General features: G+C 22.9%; 1 non-coding gene across 1 annotated transcript; it reads left to right on the top strand.

The window, feature by feature from the left end:
- Positions 1 to 19,769: 19,769 nt before the first annotated feature.
- BDZ83DRAFT_t334 lies at positions 19,770 to 19,866 on the top strand. Its single transcript has one exon. It is a non-coding gene; the product is annotated as a tRNA-Arg (tRNA).
- The last annotated feature ends 956 nt before the right edge of the window (positions 19,867 to 20,822 follow it).

The following is a 20,822-nucleotide window of genomic DNA, read 5'->3' as shown; positions in this document are numbered from 1 at the left end:
TCGTAAGATCTAATATTAAGTTAATTACTAAAGAAGTTATAGGAAGTCTATTTTTAAGCCCGGTTTAAGTCTATACTATATATAAGTCTCGTTCTTAAATATATCCTTTATAATATCTCTATTTATTATTATCTAACTATTTACCGAACGGTTATCTATCCTATTTATTTACGATTATACGTCCTATTTATTTACAGGTATCCGTTCTTTATTTTATTATATAATCGTAGTTATATAACTTATCTATAGTTCTTCCGTCCCGAGAGGAGTTATCCTAAGTCCGCTACTTTTATATATATAGTATAGTAGCCGCTGTAGGTCCTATGGGGCAGGCCCTGGCCTTGTTATGCGTGTTAGGTCGTAATAAAAGTAAATAGCTACGCTATATAATAAAATAAACTAAATAGTTAATAAAATATAATATAAAAGAGCCGATTAAATATTTATAAAACGTATAAAGTAAAGTTAAAAGATTTAAAGTATAATAAAAAAGAACTTATTTTAAATAGGATAATTAGTTAATAAAAGGCCGGTTATTATAAATAAAAGTAACCCCCCCGACAGATCAATCCGCCAGGGCCGTATTATATATTATATATTGAAGAAAACTAAGTATATTATACTCTAAACCTAATTACTAACTAAAATAGCTCCCGACTTTTCGCTACGTAAAGTCCTCTAAGTTCTAGTTATTTAGAAAGTAAGCTTTATTTACTTTAATATATATAAAACCTCCTAGTATTAGCCTATATAAATAGCTAGGTTTAATATAATATATTATTTTTTATTAAAAGTTAAGGGAACCTTTATATAATCCTTTATATTTATAATATAGTTTATATTTAAAAAGTTATTAAGTCTATAAAATATAATTTTTAAACTAATATTAATATACCGGATTTTAATATCTATATTAACCTAGTTATTTATAGCGTCTATATTATTATTTAGCTAGATTATATATCATTAAAAGGTATTATATCAGTTTTTTAATATATTTACGTTAATTATAATAACTAGGGTATTAAGGGGGCCTAATTTATTAAGCCCTAGAGGGGGAGACCTATCGAGGGGCATTATTAAAGAGTCTTAGCCCGCTAATTACTAACTATATATTAAATATAAAATAGGTTCTCGTTAAGGTAATTGGTTAATTAGCCGATTACTTAACTAGTTATCTAACTAGTTATTTATTTAATCAGTAGTCTATATATTAATAGGTTTATTTAGTAGTTTATTTAGTTTAAATCGAGCTTATAGATAATATAAGAAGTAATAAAAATAAAAATAAATTCTGTAAGCTCTAATATACTAAATATTAACCCTTTTAGGCCTTTTTTAGAAACCTTTACGTCGCTATTAAAGTCTAGAATCTCTATAGTTAAAGGCTACCTCTAACCTTTATAGCCGACCTTTATAATTAACTTTTCTAGTTATTACTACTATATAAATATATTACTTAGCCTATCGTTAATAAATAGTAAAATAGTTTACCTATCCTAGATTAAATAGCGGTTTTCGTATTAAAATTACTATATTAAGTTAAGTATACATTTAGAGTATATTATATATATTATATAATTAAAAAGTATACTATATTATATAATTTCTTTTAAAAGCCTAATCCCGTTAAGGTCGATCTTTTATACTTATAAAGCTAGAAAAAAACCACTATATAAATAGAAATACCCCTTTAGGGTCTAGCTTACTTTATTAAGGGCTATTTTTACCTTTATAAATAAGTTAGTCTATTAAAGTAAATATTATATATTACTATATAATAAACTTTAAAACTAACTATAGCTAACTATAACTATTAATACTAACTAAACTTAAAATATTAATAACCCCGCTATAATATATAGTGGTTTTTTTTTAGCTTTATAGGCACAAAAGATCGACCTTAATAGGATCAGGCTTTCAAAAGAAATCACACAATATAATACACTTTTTAATTATATAATATGCGCAATATACCCTAAGTACGCGCTTAACTTAATATAATAATTTCGATATAAAAACCGCTATATAATTCGGGATAGGTAAGTTACCCTCTTTATTTATATAGCGGTAATAACTAAAAAGGTTAATTATAAAGGTTAGCTATAAAGGTTAGAAGCAGCCCTTAACTATAAAGGTTCTAAACTTTAATAGCGATATAAACGTTTTTAAAAAAAGGGCTAAAAAGGCTGATATCTAGCTACTTTTTAAAGCTCGTAAAGATTCTTTTTATCTTTATTACTTCCTATATTACTTATAAACTGCTCTTAATTTAAACTAAATAAACTATTAAATAAACCTATTAATATATAAACCACTAGCTAGATAGATAACTAGTTAAATGACTAGTTAGATAACTAGTTAAGCGGTCGGCTAGTTAAATAACTACCTCGACGAGAACCTACTTTAATAATACCCCTCGATAGGTCTCCCCCTCTAAGGCTTAATAAATTAGGCCCCCTCGACACCCTAGCTATTATAACTAACGTAAATATATTAAAAAAATAGCGTAATACTCTTTAATAATATAGAATCTAGCTAAATAATAATATAAACGCCGTAAATAGCCGGGCTAATATAGATATTAAGATCTAGTATATTAACGCCGGTTTAGAAATTATATTTTATAAAACTAATAACCCCTTAAATACGAGCTATATTATAAATATAAAGGATTTTATAAAAGGTCCCCTAACCCTTAATAAAAAAAAGTATATTATATTAGACCTAGCTATTTATGTGGGCTAGTACTAAGAGGTCTTATATACGTTAAAGTAGGTAAAGCTCGCCCTCTAAATAGCTAGAAGCGGCGGAAGGTCGGGAGCTATTAATAAAAAGGAGAAAATAGTCGAGTTAGTTAACTACTACTACGGTTTTAGTTAGTAATTAGGTTTAGAGCGCAATATACCTAGTTTTCTTTAATATATAATATACGGTACGGCCCTGGCAAATTGCTCCGTCAGGGGGCCCCGCTATAATATATTAATTACTTTTTAAATAGCCAAATACTACCCCCTATTTTTTACCCTATTTAATAACTTTCAAATATCCTTTTTGATTTTTTTAATATATTTTTATATTACGATTTTGAAATATTAATAATATTTTAAAATTAATTAAGTATTTTAAAGCTATATTATATAAATTAAGTATTAATAATAATAATTATAATATTAATATACCTATTTTAGATTTTTAATTTAATAATATCTAATCTGTATTTTTTAAAATAATCTTATTATAGCCCGGGGTTTTTTAATATAATATTTATAGGATCGAACTTTTAATAACTATTAAAAAAGCCCTAGGAGTCGATAATATTTAAGTATCTTAGTATTACGATAATATATATTTAAAGTAAACAATTTAATAATAATAATAATAAATAGCGAGGGAAATAGCGTTTTTTAATTTTAATAAAAAAAAGATAATAAATATATATATATAAATTTAAATTAAAAAGGTATATTAGATATTAATAAAGGTAGCGTTATTTTAATGATAATAACGAGGGTACCTCTAATACTACTATTATAAACTGCTATTATTTAAAGGGGCTATAAACTTTATAAAAGGGAAAGTTAAAAAAGTAAAAAGAAATCAAAAGAAAACAATAGTTTATTAAAATAATAGGAGTATTTATTAATATTATATAATTATATTATATAAACGATATTAAGAGTTGCCCGAGTAGTACGTAAAGGCAGAACATTAAAATAAATAAATAGAAATATAAATAATAATTTTACTTCTAACTATATAAATACTTTATTTTAATAATTTAAAGCCTTTAAAGAACTTAAAGTCTTTTATATAGGCCTATTTTAATATATTTATAAGTACTAGAGAGGAAAGAGTAATAGACTATATATTAATTAAGAAAAACTTAATATAAAAAGACTTAACCCTTTAGGGTCTAACCCACTTTATTAGGGGCTATCTTTGCCTTTATAAGTAAGTTAGTCTATTAAAGTAAAATATTATATATTATTATATAATAAACTTAACTAAATATAGCTAGTTGTAGCCGTTATTAACTACGTTAATATAGCTTAAATTATTATTAACAGGATAATATATTAATTACTTTTTAAATAGCCGAAAATTACCCCCTATTTTCCGCCCTATTTAACAATTTTAAAATACTTCTTTCAGTTTTTTATAGTTTATTTTTATATTATAATTTTAAAAAACTAATAATATTTTAAAGTTAATTAAGTTTTTCGAGGCTATATTATAAAACCTAAGTTTTAATAATAGTAATATTTATATTTATATATATTTTAAATCTTTAAGTTAATAGTATCTAATTTATATTCTTTAAAACGATTTTATTATAATCCGGGGTCCTTTAATATAATATTTATAAAATCGAACTTTTAGTAACTATTAAAAAAGCCCTAGGGGTCGATAATATCTAGGCATTTCGGTATTTTAATAGAGTATAATTGAGAGTAAGTAAACGATTTAATAATAATAACGATAAATAATAAAGGAAGCTTTTTTTCAATTTCGAAAAAAGAAAAGAGGTAACGAATATATATGTATATATATACGAGTTAAAATTCAAAGTGTATTAGATATTAATAAAGGCGGCGTTATTTTAACGATAGTAACGAGGGTATCTCCGATATTATTATTATAAACTATTATTATTTAGGAGTTCTATTAGGGGGCTATGTTAGTTAGCTAGGAGGGCTATGTCCCACTTTTTCTAAATAATAAAGTAAGTATAATTTTATTAACTAACTATAGTAAGTAATTAATTTTAGCCTTTTATTACTAGCCTCGCATAACCTCGGTTTATATAAAGTTATATAATTTAAAAATAATTCTAGCTTTTATTATAGTAATCAAAAGATTTTACTAAATCTCGATTTTTATTAATTTTAATCAAAACTACTTTAACTACGGCCTTTAATTAACTAACTAAGTCGTTAAAATTATAGCTTTATTAGTACTATTAAAGCTAAAAGAGCCTATTATTATTTATTATATTTTTTATTACTAGTTACTAAGCTTTTTTTATTTTTATTACTTAACTTTTATTTATTATTATAATTAACTACGTACTTTACGAGTTTAACTCGTCTTTATTATTATACTTAAATACTAACTAATTATAGTATATACTCTATCTAATTAGTTATAGCGCTAGGTTCTAAGCTTTATAAAGTTATTTAAGTACCCTCGCTATTAGCCGGGCTAGTATTATTAAAGAAGTAAGTACCTCTAAAAAAGGAGGAGTTAATAAAGTATTATTCCTTTTATAAAAAAGCTCGAAATCTGTAAAATAATAACTTTTATATTTATTAATTATAAAAAGATAGTATTAACCCTTTATATATAATTTTATATACTATTCAAAGTACCGAGCCTAATTTAGGCCTTTTTTATTGATTATTTATTTATTTTTAGATATTATAATAATCTAGTCATATAAAAGACCGGTTTGTATATATTAAATAGAGAGGTAATATTAGCCCGTAACCATAATATATAGTAAAACGCTATAACCCGATAAGTTAACAGCCTAAATAATAATAATTTATTTATAACTACTAAGCTATATTGTTTTTATACTTAAATACTTCTCGGTATTAGTTATAACTATCTTAATTAAGATCTAGTTTACTATAAAGCTAGTTTTATTAAAGTAATAAATAATTCAGTTTATAATACTATACTTTATAATTATATTTATTGAAAATAAAGAGTAGCTAGATATTGGCCCTTTTAGCCCTTTCTCTAGAAACCTCTACGCCGCTATTAAAGTTTAGAACCCTTATAGTTAAAGGCCGCCTCCGACCTTTATAGCCGACCTTTATAGCTAACTTTTATAATTAACCTTTCTAGCCGCTACCGCTATATAAAGCAGCTTACTTATCCCGAATTATATAGCGGTTTTTATATTAAAATAACTATACTAAGTTAAATACGTATTTAGAATATATTGTGCATATTATATAGTTAAAAAGTATACTAGATTATATAATTTCTTTTAAAAGCCTAATCCCGTTAAGGTCGATCTTTTGTGCTTATAAAGCCGGAAAAAAACCACTTTATATTTATTAAAAATAAAAACTATACGTTTATTATATCTAGGTCTTTATATTAAGCCCTTTTATAGTTATATTTATAAAAACGACGCGTTTATAATTATAATTATTATTTAATAAAGTTTAAAGTTTATTATATTTTAATAAAAATCGCGTCGCGGTTAGCGAGTACTTAATTAATTATTTCTTTAATATTATAAATCTAAAGAAAAAACGATCGAGAATTTAAATTAAAATATATTTAATTAACTTCTTTTCTTTAAAACATTAATTCTATAAACTAAATATACTATTATATTATATTAATATCCTATTTAATTAATAGGTTAACGTTATATAGCTTATTAAATATATTTTAATTATAGTCCGAGCGTTTAATTTTTAATTATTTTAAATAGCTTAGAGGGTAAGTTAAATATTAAATTCTTTTCTTTAATAAGCTATAATAAGTTATAACAAAAAGGTACTTAATTATATCTAAGTAATATAGTCGCCGTTTTCTATTTTACTCGCTTATTATATACGTTATACTTTTTAATTATATAATATACGTAATATACCCTAAATATATACTAAGTTTAATATAGTAAATTCAATACGAAAACCGCTATATAATTTAAAATAAACAAGCTACCCTATTTATTATATAATAGTAGTAGCTAGAAAGGTTGTTTATAAAGGTTAGTTATAAAGGTTAGAAACGGCCCTTAACTGGAGAGGTTCGAAACTTTAATAATAATATAGAGGTTTTTTTTTTTAAAAAAAAGGGCTAAAAGGGCTAATATTTAATTACTCTTTAGAGCTTATAAAGACTTTTTTATTTTTATTATTTTTTATATTATTTAAAAGCTCTATTCGAGCTAAATAAACTACTAAATAAACTTATTAACCGGACCTATTAATATATAAATCACTACCTAAGTAATTAGTTAAATAACTAGTTAGAACTAGTTAAAGGTCTGGCTAGTTAAACTATATTAATAAGAACTTATTTTATATTCAATATATAATTAATAAATAATAAATCAATAATACTTTTTAATAAATCGACCCCCCTCGGACTGGGCCCTTTTTTAACTTAACTTAACGCTATAACTATTATAATTAATATAAATATATTTAAAACATAGTAAATTACCTCTTAATAATATAGAATTTAGCTAAATAATGATATAAATATTATAAATAGCTAGGTTAATATTAATATTTAAATTTAATATATCGATATTAGCCTAGTTATAATACTTAAAATAAGCGGGTTAAAAATATATAGGGTTAAAATAATAAACTTATATTTAAACCGGCTTTTATAAGCCCTCCTAGGTAACGATAATATTTATATAAAAAAAGAGATTATATTAAACCTAGCCGCTTATATAGGCTAATATTAAAAGGTTTAATATATATTAAAATAAACAAAGCTCGCTTTTTAAATAGGTAATAAAAGGTCGGGAATAATTAATAAAAGAGAGAAAATAGTTAAGTCGGTTAATTATTTTAGTTAGTAATTAGGTTTAGAGCGCAATATACTTAGTTTTCTTTAATACGTAATATTCGGTACGGCCCCGGCGGATTACTCCGTCGGGGGGTTACGTTAATTATAATAGCTATAGTATCGAGTTAATTAAAAAAGGGGCCTAGTCCGAGGGGAGTAAACTTATTAAAGGGCATCGTTAGCCCGCTAATTACTAACTATATATTAAATATAGAATAGGTTCTCGTTAATGTATTAATAGTTTGTATATTAATAAGTTCTTTTAATAGGTTTATTTAGTAGTTTATTTAGTTTAAATAAAAAAAAGCTTATATATAATATAAAAAGTAGTAAAAATAAAAAGAATCTTTATAAACTTTAATATTAAAAGCAGCTAAATATTAGCCCCTTTAGCCCTTTTTTAAAAAACCTCTATATTATTACTAGAATTTAGGACCTCTATAATTAAGGTCCGCCTCTAACCTTTATAATTAACCTTTTTAACTATTATTACTATATAAAAGAACTTATTTATCTCGAATTATATAATAGTTTATGTATCGAAATTACTATATTAAATTAAGCGCGTACTTAGGGTATATTATATATATTATATAATTAAAAAGTATCCATATTATATAATCTTCTTTAATAGCTTAATCCCGTTAAAGTCGATCTTTTATGCTTTTAAAGCTAAGAAAAAAACCTACTATATAAAAGGTTATAAAAATATTTAATAATTTAATTAATAATAGAGCGAGTAAAGAACGTAAATATATTTTTATAATAAAAAAAAGAGATTAATTAATTAACGAGATTATAAATAATTCAAATACGGGTTTAATTAAGGATATCTTTAATAAACTCTTTTAAGTAAATAAAGAGTACTATATAAATAAAAAAGATATAACCCGTAAAATAAAGAGTTATTAAAGTATTAATAACGGAATTAAGAACTATAAATAAATAACTAAGAGCCTTTTATTTAATATTATTAAAAACTAAGAATAGTATTTTATTATTATAATAATAGTAAGACTTTTATAAACTACGTTTATTAAACTTCCCTTTTTTTTCTTTTTTTAAAGAGCGTTAAAAAAGAAAAGGGAATAGTTATTAAATAATTTATAAACCGTTTTAAAAAAGGGGAGTAAGAGTTTTGAAAAATTAATTAATAAATAAACTAAAAAATGTTTATAAAAAGAACGTTTAATAAATTAATAATAGCGCTATTTAAAAAGTTAAAAGAAATAAGGGCTAAAGTAATGAACGGATGCTTATATTTTAATTTATTTTAAAAACTATAATTATTAAAGCCTATATTAAATATATTAAAAGGATTATAAGTTTAAAAGAATTAAATAAAAAGACTTTTAAGAAACAATAAGCTTTTAAAACTAAAGAGGCTTTATAAATATTTTCAAAATAGTATATAATTAAAGAAATAAGAAGAGCTAGGGGTATAATAATTACTTTATTATAAATAGATATTAAAATAACGTTATTAATTAGTAATATAGGGGGTATTAAGGCTAAATTAATAAAAGAATTTAGGGTAATAAAAATAAAATAGAAACGCTTTAATAACTACTTATCGTTATTATTAATATTTTTAAAATTAATAATGATATTAATCGCGACTTTAAAAGTATTAACTAATTATATATTGAAGCTGTTTATATTAATAATATAGTTCGTATTTAAAGGGCTATTAGCTCTATAAAATATAATTTCTAAACCGGTATTAATATATTAGATTTTAATATCTATATAAACCCGGCTATTTATAATATTTATATTATTATTTAGCTAGATTCTATATTATTGAAGAGTATTATATGACTTTTTTAATATATCTATATTAATTATAATAATTAGGGCCTTAAAGGGGCCTAATTTATTAAGCCCTAGAGGAGGAGATCTATCGATGGGTATCGTTAGTAAACTAGTAGGTTATAGATTAATAAGTTTATTTAGAAAGTTATTTAGCTTAAATCGAGCTTATAAGTAATATAAAAAGTAATTAAAATATAAAGAATCTTTACGGGTTTTCAAAAGTAGCTAGATATTGGCCTTTTTAGCCCTTTTTTTTTAAAACCTTTACGTCGCTATTAAAATTTAAAACCTTTTTAATTAAAAAAGACTATTTTTAACCTTTATAGCCAACCTCTATAATTAATTTTTTTAACTATTACCGCTATAAGGTGTTTCATTTATTTCAAATTATATAGCGTTTTTTATATTAAAACTATTATATTAAGTTAGATATATATTTAGGATATATTATATATAATATATAGTTAAAAAGTATATTATATAGTGGTTTTTTTCTAGCTTTATAGATATAAAAAATCGACCTCAACGGGATTAGGCTTTTAAATGAAATTATACAATATAGTATTTGTTTTCATATTCTGCCTTTGCTGGCTGCTCAGGCGATTCTCGATATCGTTTACACAGTATAGATACACAGTATCAGTGTATATTCCCACTGTCTCAATAGACTATTTTCTTCTGATTTTCTACCTTTTAAACTTTCCCTCCTTCAACCACGGATTAATCGACGGCGATATACAATATAGTATACTTTTTAATTATATAATATACGTAATATACCCTAAATACGCGCTTAATTTAGTATAGTAATTTTAAGATAAAAACCGCTATATAATTCGGGATAGGTAAGCTACCCTATTTACTATATAATAATAATAATTAAAAAGGTTAACTATAGAGGTTAGTTATAAAGGTCAGCTATAAAAGTTAAAAGTAGCCCTTAACTATAGAGGTTCTAAACTTTAATAGCGATATAGAGGTTTCTAAAACAAAAGGGCTAAAAGGGCTAATATTTAGCTATTTAAAGTTTATAAAAATTCTTTTTATTTTTATTACTTTTTATATTACCTATAAGCTTCTCTTTCTTTAAACTAAACAATCTACTAAATAAACCTATTAAACAAACTTATTAATATATAAACTATTAGAGTTAATAATTAGCGGGCTGACGATGCCCCTCGATAAGTCTACTCCCCTTAAACTAGGCCCCTTTTTTAATTAGCTCGATACTATAGCTATTATAATTAACGTAAAAATATTTAAAAAAATAAAAAAGTACTTTTTAATAATATAGAATTTAACTAAATAATAATATAAATATTATAAATAACTAGGTTAATATTAACGCTAGTTTAGCTATAATAGCTAAAATAAATAAACTAGAAATATATAGGGTTAAAATAATAAACTAATATTTAAAATAGCTTTTATAAGCCCCCCCGAGTAATAATAATATTTATATAAAAAATGAGATTATATTAAATTTAGTTACCTATATAGGCTAGTACTAAGAGGTCTTATATATATTAAAGTAAATAAAGCTTATTCTCTAAATAGCTAGAAGCGGAAGAAGGTCGGGAGTTAATAAAAAGGAGAAAATAGTTAAATTAGTTAACTATTTTAATTATTAGTTAGGTTTAGAGCGTAATATACCTAGTTTTCTTTAATACGTAATATATAGTACGGCCCCGGCGGATTGCTCTGTTAGGAGGAAAAAGTATATTATATTATATAATTTCCTTCAAAAGCCTAATCCGATTAAGGTCGATCTTTTATATTTATAAAGCTAGAAAAAAACCATTATATACTATTTTTATAATAATATAGGATATATAGCTTAGTAATACTATAGCTCGCTAAACAATATATAAATAAAATAAAGGCTAGAGGTAAAGAAAGTATTTATAAATATAATTTAAAAAAGCTAGATAATAAAGATAAATAGCTTAGAAAACGACGAGGTATAAGTATATTATTAACGCTATTTACGCTTTTTGAAAACTTAGTACTTATTAAGGCTATTATTAAAGGATATATTTTAATAATCCGAGGACTTTTTAAAAAAGAGGTCTTTATTAACATAGATAGCTATTTTTGAATAAACTTAAGTAATATAATATTAATAATAAAATCAAGCTTTTAATTAATATATATTAAAGTTCTTTCTTTATATAGAGTTAATAATAAGAAAATAAAAATAAAACTAGCTTTTTAATTAATGTTCCTCTTTATAGATTTAAGAAGCTATTTTAAAAAGATATAGTAACTCTTTATTAAAGCTTTATATTTAAAAAATATAGGGGACCTATGTTTATTCTAATACTTTATAAAATAGAAAAGTATAGTTATTAATATAAGAATAAATATTTAGTATTAGAATTAAGTATTTATAGCTAAGCTAACTATATTTAAATAAAAGAATATTAAAACTAGTGAAAAAGCGTATATATTTTATATTTATAAAGCCGTAGCGAATATATAGCCTTTAATAATATTATTAAAAAAAGGACGAAGGTTTAATACTAACTATCTTTAAGGACCTTAAGATAAAGCGGCTATATTTAATAAAAGTATAATAATAAATCTATTAATTATAAAAAAGGCTAAATATAAAATTAATTTTTAAAAGAGAGTTAAACCGCTTTATAAGCCTATATATTCTTTAAATAAATAATAGTTTAATAAATTAAGGAGATATATTAATTAAAACCTCGAAAATAGGTAAATTATCCTCTTAATAAGTAAAATAGGGGCTCTAGTAATATTTATTTTTAAAAAGAATAGATTTTTAAAGCTATATATAGCTTATAAAGGTTTTGATAAAATAATATTAAAAAATAGATACCCTCTCTTTTTAATTAATAAGTTCCTAAATAAGATTAAAAGAGTTTAATAGATTTTGAAATAAATATTAACGACGTATATTATTATATTATTATTTAATTATTAAATAAATAGAAAATAGTATTCTAAACGAGATACGGGCATTTTAAGTGTATGGTAGTACTATTTAACTTTATAAATATACCTATATATTTTTAAGTATATATTTACTAAGCACTAGCTAATTTATTAAATATTTGTTATATATAGTAGTTTTTTTCTAGCTTTATAAATACAAAAGATCGACCTTAACGGGATCAGGCTTTTAAAAGATATTATATAATATAATATACTTTTAAACTATATAATACGCATAATATATTCTAAATATATATTTAACTTAGTATAGTAATTTTAATATAAAAACTGCTATATAATTTAGGATAAGTAAGCTACCCTTTATATAGTAGCGGTAGTTAAAAAGGTTAATTATAGAGGTCGGCTATAAAGGTTAGAAGCGGCTAAAGAAGTCACTTACCCTTAACTATAGAGGTTCTAAACTTTAATAGCGACGTAAAGATTTTTAAAAAAGAGCTAAAAGGGCTAATATTTAACTACTCTTTATACTAGAGCTTATAGAAATTCTTTTTATCTTTATTACTTTCTATATTATTTATAAACTAATCTTGATTTAAAATAAATAAAATACTAAAGAAACCTATTTATATATAAACTACTAGTTTAATAATACCCTTCAATAGGTCTCCCCCTCTAGGGCCTAATAGATTTTTAAGCCCCCTCGACGCCCTAACTATTATAATCAATATAAATATATTAAAAGATAATATAATACCCTTTAATAATACAAAATCTAGCTAAATAATAATATTACCACTATAAGTAGCTAGGTTAATATAAGTTTTAAAATCTAGTATATTAATATTAGTTTAAAAATTATATTTTATAAAGTTAATAACCCTTTAAATACGAACTATATTATAAATATAAAGGATTGTATAAAAAGTCTCTTAACTTTTAATAAAAAAGAGTATATTATACTAAACCTAGCTATTTATATAGGCTAGTATTAAAAGGTCTTATATATATTAAAATATATCCCCCTAATAGAGCAATCCGCCGGGGCCGTACTATATATTACGTATTAAAGAAAGCTAAATATATTACGCTCTAAACCTAACTATTAATCAAATATTAGTTAACTAACTTAACTGTTTTCTCGTTTTTATTAACTCCCGACCTTTTACTACGTAATTTTAACCGTTTAAAGGGCGAGCTTTACTCACTTTAATATATATAAAACCTCTTAATACTAACTTATATAAACAGCTTAGTCTAATATAATCTCTTTTTTTATATAAATATTATTATTATTTAAAGGGGTTTATAAAAGCTATTTTAAATACCGGCTTATTACCCTAACCTTATATATTTTTAATTTACCTATCTTAGCTATTATAACTAGGCTAATATTAATATATTAGATCTTAATATTAATATTAGTCTAGCTATTTATAACGTTTAAATTATTATTTAGCCGAGTTCTATATTATTAAAATACATTTTATTACTCTTTAAGCGTATTTATATTAATTATAATAAATATAATATCGAATTAATTAAAAAAAGGCCTAGTTTATAGGGGGTAGACTTATTAAAGGATATCGTTAAAAGGTCCTAGCCCGCTAATTACTAACTATATATTAAATAAATAGGTTCTCGTTAAAATAGTTTAACTAACTAGACTTTTAACTAGTTCTAACTAGTTATTTAACTAGTTAACTAGCTAATAGTTTATATATTAATAGGTTCGCTTAATAAGTTTATTTAGTATTTTACTTAGTTTAAATAAAGAAAAGCTTATAAATAATATAAAAAGTAATAAAAATTAAAAAAATCTTTATAAGCTCTAAATAGCTAAATAATCACCTTCTTAGCCCTTTTTCTTTTTATAAAAACCTCTACGTTACTATTAAAATTTAGAACTTTATAATTAAAGGCTACTTTTAACCTTTATAGCTAACCTCTATAATTAACCTTTTTAATTACCGTTACTATATAATAAAAAAGGTAGTTTACTTATTTTAAATTATATAGCGGTTTTTATTTCGAAATTATTATACTGAGTTAAGCGCGTTTCTAAAGTATATTATATATATTATATAAATAAAAAGTATATTATATTATATAATTTCTTTTAGAAGCCTAATCCCGTTAAGGCTAACTTTTATATTTATAAAGCTAGGAAGAAAACCACTATATATTAAAATAAAAAAAGCTCGCTCTTTAAATGGCTAAAAATAACAAAAAGGTAAAAGTCAATAAAAGAGAGAAAATAGTTAAGTCGGTTAATTACTATTTTAACTAGTAATTAAATCTGGAGCGCAATATACTAGTTTTACTTAATATATAATATATAATACCCCTTTAGGGTCTAGCCCGTTTTATTAAGGGCTATTTTTACTTTTATAGTAAAGTTAGTCTATTAAAATTAATATTATATATTACTATATAATAAACTTTAAAACTAACCATAGCTAGCTATAGCCGTTACTAACTTGAACTATTATTAATAATATAATATATTAATTATTTTCTAAATAGCTAAGAAACTACCCCCTATTTTCTACCCTATTTAATAACTTTAAAATATCCCTTTTTATTGTTTTAATTTATTTTTATTTTGCAATTTTAAAATATTAATAATATTTTAAAGTTAATTAAGTAATTTTAAGTTATATTATATAAATTAAGCGCTAATAATAACAATATTAATATTAATGTATTTATTTTAGATCTTTAAGTTAATAGTATTTAATACGTATTTTTTAAAACGATTTTATTATAATTCGGGGTCCTAAAATATAATATTTATAAAATTGAACTTTTAATAGCTATTAAAGAAGCCCTAGGGGTCGATAATATCTAAGCGTCTCGGTATTTTAGTAGTATATATTTAGAGTAAATAATTTAATAATAATGCTTATAAAGGGCAGCCTTATTTTAACGATAGTAACGAGGGTATCTCTAATACTAACGTTATAAGCTACTATTACCTAGAGGGCTATAGACTTAGCTAAGTACGTATATAAGTTTATAAAGTAGTAGCGTCGCGCACTTAATATTACTATTAATATAATTAATCCGTAGTTATAAACTTCATATAAGGGAAAATCGAAAAGGTAAGAAATCTAAAAAAATAGTTTATTAAAATAATGAAAGTATTTACTAATACTATATATTAATACTATATAAACGATATCAAGAACCGTTTAAGTAATTAATAAAGGTAGAAAATATAAATAAATAATATATAATACGGCCCCGGCGGATTACTCTATTAAAAGGAAATATTTATTATATAGCATATATAAATAATATCTTTATTTATTTAATAACTAGAGATTAATATATAGAGGATTTAAAAAAGGTCTTTAAAAAACTAAAAACGTTTTATTTATTTATAAAGCTAAGTAAATACAGCTTTTATTAATAAAGAGTAAAGTTTTTAGAGTATATAATTATTTTAAAAAGAGTATTAATAAATAAAAGTTAAATACGATTTATTATTAAATAATATTTACTATTTATATTTAAAGAAATATAAATATTTTTAGGGTTTTATAATATCTATTATAAATTTATATAGTGGTTTTTTTCCGGCTTTATAAGTATAAAAGATCGACCTTAACGGGATTAGGCTTTTAAAAGAAATTATATAATATAGTATACTTTTTGATTATATAATACGCATAATATACCCTAAATATACGCTTAATTTAATATAGTAATTTTAATATAAAAACCGCTATATAATTTAAAATAAATAAACTACTTTATATAGTAGCGGCGGCTAGAAAGGTTAATTATAAAGGTTAGTTATAGAAGTCGGCTATAAAGGTTAAAGGCGGCCTTTAATTATAGAGGTTCTAAACTTTAATAGTAATATAAAGGTTTTTAAAAAAAGGGCTAAAAGGGCTAATATTTAGCGTATTAGAGCTTATAAAGATTCTTTTTATTTTTATTACTTTCTATATTATTTATAAACTTCTCTTTATTTAAACTAAATAAATTACTAAATAAACCTATTAAACGAACTTATTAATATATAAATTACTAGCTAGGTAATTAGTTAAATAATTACTTAGAACTAGTTAAGAATCCGGCTAGTTAAACTATATCGATAAGAACTTACTTTATATTTAATATATAGTTAATAATTAGTAAATTAACGATGCCTTTTAATAAGTCTACCCCCCTTAAACTAGGCCCCTTTTTTAACTAGCTCGATACTATAACTATTATAGCTAATATAAATACGTTTAAAAAGTAGCGAAATACTTTTTAATAATATAGAATTTAACTAAATAATAATATAAACGTTATAAATAGCCGGGCTAATATTAATATTAAAATCTAATATATTAATACTAGCCTAGTTATAATAACTAAAATAAATAAATTAAAAATATATAAAGTTAAAGTAATAAACTAATATTTAAAATAGCTTTTACGAACCCCCCTAGGTAACGATAATATTTATATAAAAAAAGAGATTATATTAGACCTAGCTATTTATATAGGCTAATATTAAAAGGTTTTATATATATTAAAGTAAGTAAAACTTGCCCTCTAGATAGGTAGTAAAAGGTCGGGAGCTATTAATAAAAGGGAGAAAATAGTTAAGTTAGTTAATTACTATTTTAGTTAGTAGTTAGGTTTAGAGCGTAATATACCTAGTTTTTTTTAATATGTAATATATAGTACGGCCCCGGCGGATTGCTCTATCGGGGGGTTATTATAAATTTATATTTAATTATTTAAATTTAATATTATAAATAAAAAGCCTTTTTTAAAAAATAAGTTTAATAAAAGAAAGTAGCTAGTTTATTTAGCTTAACGAAGCCTAAGCTATATTTAATAAATTAAAAATAGTATTTATATTAATAATAATATTCCGTTATAAGGACCCCGTTCGAAATATTAAAATAAAAATAAATATATTTTAAAGAGTAATTTTGAATATCCTATTTAAATTTATAAATATAAAGTAATACCCTATAGTTTACGTTAATTAAAACTTATTAAAATATAATAAAAATAGGCTATTAATTAATAAAAAGTTTTAGCTATTATAAAAAGCTTAGATTATTAAACAAAGTATTTTTAAAGAACCGCAAAGAAATTTATAGTATGTATAAAGAACTAGGTCCCCCTAATAAAGTAATTTACCGGGGCCGTATTATATATTATATATTAAGGAAAAGTAAGTATATTACGCTCTAAACCTAATTACTAACTAAAACTCCCGACCTTTTACTACCCGTTTAGAGGGTAAGCTTTATTTATTTTAATATATATAAAACCTCTTAATACTAGCCTATATAAATAGCTAAGTTTAATATAATTTCTTTTTTATATAAGTATTATTACTACCTAGGGGGACTTATAAAAGCCGTTTTAAATATTAATTTATTATTTTAACTTTATATATTTCTAGCCTATTTATTTTAATTATATAATTAAATTAGTATTAATATATTAGATTTTAATATTAATATTAGCCTATCCGTTTATAATATTTATATTATTATTTAGCTAAATCCTATATTATTAAGAACTATTTTCCTACTTTTTTATTTATTATAATAGCTTTAGCGTTAAGTTAATTGAAAAAAGGGCATAGTCCGAGGGGGGTAGACTTATTAAGGGGTATTATTAAAGAGTCTAAGCCCGTTAATTACTAACTATATATTAAATATAGATTAATAGTTTATATATTAATAGGTTTGTTTAATAGGTTTATTTAGTAGTTTAGTTAGTTTAGATAAAGAGAAGTTTATAAATAATATAGAAAATAATAAAAATAATTTTTTTTATAAACTTTAATATAATAAAGTAACTAAATATTAACCCTTTTAGCTCTTTTTTAAAAAACCTTTATATTATTATTAAAGTTTAGAACTTTTATAATTAAGGGCCACCTCTAACCATTATAACTAACCTCTATAATTAACCTTTTTAATTACTATTATTATATAATAAAAAGGGTCCCTTTAGGGTCTAGCCCGCTTTATTAGGGGCTATCTTTACCTTTATAAATAAACTAGTCTATTAAAATAAATATCGTATATTACTATATAATAAACTTTAAAACTAACTATAGCTAGCTATAGCTATCGATATTAACTAAACTTAAAATACTAATAACCCCGCTATAATATATTAATTATTTTCTAAATAACCGAATATTACCCTCTATTTTTTACTCTATTTAATAACTTTAAAATATCCTTTTTAGTTTTTTTAATTTATTTCTATACTACGATTTTAAAATATTAATAATATTTTAAAATTAATTAAATATTTCGAGGCTATATTATATAAGTTAAGTATTAATAATAGCGATATTAATATTAATATACCTATTTTAGATCTTCAATTTAATAGTATTTAGTTTATATTTTTTAAAATAGTTTTATTATAGCCCGGGGTCTTTTAATATAATAGTTATAAAATTAAATTTCTAATAGCTATTAAAGAAGCCCTAGGGGTTAATAATATCTAAGTATTTTAATATTTTAATAGTATATATTTAAAAGTAAATAAATAATTTAATAATAATAATAATAGATAGCAAAAGAAATAGCGTTTTTTAATTTTAATAAAAAAAAAGTAACGAATATATATATATAAATTAAAGTTAAGAAGGCTAGATATTAATAAAGGCAGCGTTATTTTAACGATAGTAACGAGAGTATCTTTAATATTATTATTATAAACTATTATTATAAACTACTATTATTTAGAGGGGCTATAAACTTAGTTAAATATGTATAAGTTTATAAAGTAGTAGCGTTATATATTTTAATATTATTATTAATTAACTTATAATTATAGCCTTTATAAAAAGGAAAGTTAAAAAGGTAAAAAGAAATTTAAAAAAAATTAGTCTATTAAAATAGTAGGAGTATCTATTAATATTATATAATTATACTATATAAACGATATTAAGAATTACCCAAGTAATACGTAAAGATAGAATATTTAAATAAATAATAAAAAGGGTAATTTATTTATCCCGAATTATATAGTAGTTGTTATATTAAAATTATTATATTAAATTAAGCGCGTATTTCAAGTATATTATATATATTATATAATTAAAAAGTATATTATAATATATAATTTCTTTTAAAAGCCTAATCCCGTTAAGGTCGATCTTTTATATTTATAAAGCTAAAAAAAAACCACTATATATATTAGATTTATATAGCGTATACTTATATAATTAGTACCTATATAACTAACTTAATAGTACAGTTAATTATTATAATCAGTTAATTAAATAGGGCCGAGCCGGTTTAGTTTAAAAGCGCTATTATTTAAATATAAGTATAAAGTAATTATATAATATAAAAAGAAATATATAAAAGGTTAACCGAGGCCCCGTTTATTTAGAAATCTATTATTATTATATAAGCGCATACGTAATTAAATAAATAAAAGAGATAATACGTAAATAAATATAAAAACTTATTATATATATTACGTTATTAGGCTGCGTGGCTCAGTGGTGTGAGCCTGGGGAGCCTAAGCGCTCGCCTAATTTTTAGTGCGATCCAAAGGAAGGCGGTTCAAATCCGCCCGCAGTCGACGATTTTCGGCTCACGTGACTGGCGACCACGTGACGCTGACAAAGCGTACCCCGTGACCCCTCGGCAGGGGCGGCTGTACACGGCCAAATGTGACGTCAATCCATTACTCACGTGTGCGCGCATTATGAATTCCATATCGTGTACCGGACCCACGTGACGCATGGTCACATGACCAGCGCCCACGTGACCGGATTAGTAATGTGATGACTCACCGCAGTCAGCTTATTGGGTGGGGCCGAACCGGTTTAGCTTAAAAGCGCTATTGCCCGGACGTAGGCGTAAGGTGATTATATAATGTAAACAAAAGCAATGTGTAAAGGGTTAACCTGGGACCCGCTTATCCGGAAATCCACTAGTATTATATAAGCGCACGCGCGATTAGATAAGCAGAAGAGACAGTACGTAGATAAATACGAAAACCTATAATATATATTACGTTATTAATAATAATTTAAATCGGTAACGGCTATAGTATTACGGCTAGCTAGTTATAATAAATATATTAATAGAAGTTAACGCTACGAAAGCTAAATAAATAGTATTATAATTATAAATAGCTTTTTTAAAGCTATATTTATAAGTTATAAAATAAATAAAGCTTTAATAATTAATTATAGTTTTATTAAAAGGGGTTTTTAATAAAAATAATTAAAAGCGATCGTAAAATTTAATATTAAATTAATTATTAAAAAAGCTATAGGAAGTCTATTTTTAAGCCCGGCTTAAATCTATACTATATATAATTTATTTTTAAATATATTTTTATAATATTTTATTTATTATTATTTAATTATTTATTAAACGGTTATTATTTATTTATTTATAATCGTACGTTTATTTATTTATAGGTATCCGTTCTTTATTTTATTATATAATTATAGTTATATAACTTATTTATAGTTCTTTTATCTTAAAAGGGTCGTTTTAAATCTATTATTTTATATATATAATATA

The sequence above is a fragment of the Colletotrichum acutatum genome, assembly GCF_030867785.1.
Source record: "Colletotrichum acutatum strain CBS 112980 chromosome Unknown BDZ83scaffold_247, whole genome shotgun sequence".
Lineage (NCBI taxonomy): Eukaryota > Fungi > Ascomycota > Sordariomycetes > Glomerellales > Glomerellaceae > Colletotrichum > Colletotrichum acutatum.
This window is presented reverse-complemented; position numbering and strand designations above follow the sequence as displayed.